The following is a 4150-nucleotide window of genomic DNA, read 5'->3' on the forward strand; positions in this document are numbered from 1 at the left end:
ACGGCGGTGAACTCAAGCCAGGCCGTGAATTGTTGTTTTGATCGAAGGAAAACTTGAAATTTCGCGTATTTTTGGTCCCGACTCATATATATAGTTCAATTATATAACGAAATGACTTTCCAAACCAAAGGAATTTGACGGAACTTAATAAAAGATAAATTTTATTAACGGAAATTAGCTAATGGTAATGGAAAAAGGTTCGGGTTGTCACAGTTTTACTTGACGCATCAAATTTTTTGAAATTAAAATCTGCATTTTCAAATTTTTTTTCAATGTGTCAAGTTCAGCATTCAAACTGGCAAGTTTTCCCTTAACATAATCATAATTCACACATTTGTTGTTGTACTCTTCCTGAAGTTTCCTAAAGTCTTTAGTTTTGGCCTCTAATTGTTCTTTCAGGGAGTTCTGACCTTTCCTAAGGGTATAGCCTTCGTGCTTAAGGTCCTCATTTTCTCTACGCAATAAATCAGTTTGATCATGCAGAAATTTTAACAGTGTCCATGCATTTTTTAGAGCAAGAAATTTCATTGACCGGGATGTTTGCGGAACTCATTGTTTAAAATGGCTTTTGACTATAAACCTCAAAAGTCAACCTTAAAAGTCAAGTTTAAAAATTCAAACATAAAAGTCAAACTTGAAAAGTCAAACTTAAAAGTCAAACCGAAGAACTAAAAGTGAAAATTTGAAGGTTAAACGAGAAAGTCAAAGTTTAAAGTCAAATGTCAAACTTGAAAGTCAAAGTCAAAATTTTAAGGTCAAAAGTCAAAAATGATAGTCAAAAATTAAAAGTTAAAGCTTTGGGCTGAAAACGAAATTTTAAAATTTGGAAAATTGATTTTTGGGCTAAAATTGTCAAAAATCCAAAAATAGAACCGAAAAAGCGAAGCTATTTGAATTAAATCGGGAAGACATATAACATGAGGCTTGCTAGACGGATTGGTAAGGGTGTGGGCTGTATGTGTGAGAGACTCAGGTTCGATCCTTGCTACAACCAGGATTTTTTAAATATTCGCTTCCGACCAAAAATCTGAGGATCGCAAACGAAGGCAGGAGCTGATTGAACAGGTGCAAGACTGCTGACTGACCACGTGCGCAACCGAACACCTGCCGGGCCGAAAATGCCGGGACGAAAATACGAAACGAACATGTGCAAGAATTGCTGACCGAACACGGCCGAAATCGGATTTCGGCTGTAAACGCTGCTGACCGCAAATCAGATTTCGGCTGCAAACCCTCGCAAACCGTAGCTCCAAAACTCGATCAAAAAGCCATATTTATGAAAAACACGAAGAACAAACCCTCAATATTTTGTCCAAAACTAATAAAAAACGTAAGACCCTTCAACAATTCGCTTGACGTATCAATCCGATCCACTTGATGGTGCGGAATCTCAATCAAGTGGATGATGCAAGATGAAATGGAGAAGAAGAAGAAGAACTTGATGAATCTCAATGAATTAATGATATGATTGAAACTCCATACATAAGATTCACACAGACACACACACACTTCTCTCTAGTTTCTCTCTCTAGCACATGCACATGAACTGAATGAATGAATGTTCCCACATGACACCCCTCCCCTCCTAGACTATTTATACAAATGGACCGAAAACCCAAGCCCACAACTCAAAGGCTGGACCGAAAACCCATGAGTTTTCGGTCCAAGCTACAATTAAACCCAAGGAGTTTTCGGCCTAAGACCGAAAACTACAATATCTAATTAAAGCAAAGTATAAACCATATTTTTGACCCAACAGCCTTTGCGAATGAGCCACATACATATATTCTTCTTTTCTTGTCATGACCACCAACAACATTCGTCAACTTCTTCACCTACGGAAAGTAAATCTCACACCTAGAATGCTGAGAATCTCCCAATATTCGCTCTGAATCTTCCTTAATCATGTTTATCAGATTCAATGACTGTATAAGTATGTCAATCTGTAAAAAAAAATTACCCATACAAAGCCAATAATTATATAAGACAGTTAAAAAAAACAGGTTACTCCATTGTCAACTTTCAGCAATCAGATTATATAACAGCTAGAATGAATTCACTTTGTAAAATTTCAGCAAGTATAAAGTTTATGTGAAGAATGATTCACTGCATAAGTATGTCAATCAGATTCACTGTAATAACAATCACAGGATGCAAACAATCACATGTAAAAACAATAGCTGGAACACAGGGGCAGAAAAAAATATTGATTGCTTGAAAAGGATGTAACAATCAGATTCACAATTACTCACGTTTGTTCCTTCAATTTAACAAGTGTTGAAGAAAAAAAGAATTACAACTCTAAGTGAAAAAAACACGGAAGAAGGATGCAGAAGAAAAAAAAAATAGTTGTTACCTATGTGTGTCCAAGAAGAAGAATGTGAAACACCCTCTTAGTGCTTCCAAATGTATCAGATTGTGCAGTTTCCTCAAAGCCTATTGCTAATGATGCAGCTCCTTTATTGAGAGCATACTTTCTTATCCGAATGGCACTATTGTGGTTCTGAACTGCATACATGAAAGTGCTTTGATTAACCTAAATACATTCAATACACATACAAACATACACATAACACACTAATCTCAAATATGAAAAAAAAAATCAAAAACAGAAAATTGGACTTCCTGTAAAGAGACACCAAAAAAATAAAACAATTTTAGGTTTGGTAGAAAAAAAACTTTTTGGTCTGGTTCAATCCTCCAAAAATCCAAATTAGATTTTCTAGTTATTTGATATCCTGTAACTTTGTCTATCTAACTTGTATCTACTGCTATACGTATTTTAGAATTTAAACATGAAATCTTTTTTCTACTTCACTTTCTTGTCTTTTTGAGGCTCTAAAAATCATATTTCATGATATAGACTTTGAACTTGTGATAGTAGTCTGGTAGATTAGTATATATGAACTGCTATTGTGCAAAAGAGAAAATTACTTTAAATCAGAGTGCATCATAACTGCTGTGGCACCACCGACATCCTCTGACGCCAAAGCAACATCCAAATTGCTACAGCCTTCATCTAGCTTTTTAGTGATTTCATCATCGGTATATCCCTTATCTACAAACTTATCTTCAAGAACAACAAGTTTAAGCTGGATCTGACGCTTAAGGATATTTTGTTAGGTTTCCTAGTGACGCCGACTATACCCTGTCCAGCCTCATATCCGTCGTTGTTCCCCGTCAACACCTTGTTTGTCTTAGGTTACAAAGAACTTATTGCTCTGAAATCATAATTCAGAAAATCAAAAAAAAAAGATAAATCAAAAAAATTAGGAAATCAAAATTCGATTTCTTACTTGCTTCTTGATGGATGATCAATGATGGCTCGCCAATCACTCAATCGGTGTTACTGGAACTCTGGAAGTTCTAGAACCGATTTCAGAACACTAAAAAAATCAATCTTGATGAAGATATGGAAGATGGATCGAGGTTTGGGAGTGTAGAAAATTAATACTTGATTTCCTTCAATAGCGAGAGAGAGGAAGGGGGTTCTTTCGTCTGTCGTTCCGATGGTATTGAAAACCGAAAACACACTTGCCCAATTCAACCTTCAAGAATCGGCATGACATAGTGATGGAGCGAGAAATCAGGGGCGTTTTGTTTATAACTGGGCTTAAAAAGACAAAGAATATATACGCTGGGCCTCTCTCGTTGTATCAGGGGTGTTTGGTTTATTTTTTGAGAGCTCAAAAATTCTTTTTGGAAAAGATAAGATGCAAAAGATGTTTGGTAAAATCATTTTAAAAACAACTTTTGGATTTTTGATATAAGGAAAACTGACTTTTTGCAAAAGTCAGAAAATCTGACTTTTTGTAACTTTTGCCAAAAAGACTTTTGCTTCCCCAAAAGATAAGTCAAACACCCCTTAGGTTTTTGTTTTATCGTGGGATTATGAAATATTTTTGGAGGGATACAAAAATTGAGAGGCAGGGTTTTTTAAATAATTAGAAAATAAATCATTTTTAAATTATAATTGAATTTAAAGTAATATATGATAAAAAATTATTATTATTATTTATATTAATAATTTTATCCAACAACTTATAAAAGTCACCATTGAAACTTATATAAAAAATAGTATCATTATCACACAATAAATATGATACTTTTTGAGAAAATGTATGATTATTTGTTTTTTTTTAAACACAAT

General features: G+C 34.5%; 1 long non-coding RNA gene across 1 annotated transcript; it reads right to left on the minus strand.

Moving 5' to 3' along the window:
- Positions 1-1438: 1438 nt before the first annotated feature.
- On the minus strand, positions 1439-3593 carry LOC145128398 (uncharacterized). Its single transcript, XR_013716861.1, has 4 exons — positions 3297-3593; positions 2935-3221; positions 2357-2508; positions 1439-1943 (listed from the first exon to the last, which is right to left on the minus strand). It is a non-coding gene; the product is annotated as an uncharacterized LOC145128398 (long non-coding RNA).
- Positions 3594-4150: the final 557 nt, after the last annotated feature.

This window comes from Lactuca virosa, chromosome 8 (assembly GCF_052849685.1).
Source record: "Lactuca virosa cultivar CGN04683 chromosome 8, Lactuca_virosa_CGN04683_v6, whole genome shotgun sequence".
NCBI classification, from domain to species: domain Eukaryota; kingdom Viridiplantae; phylum Streptophyta; class Magnoliopsida; order Asterales; family Asteraceae; genus Lactuca; species Lactuca virosa.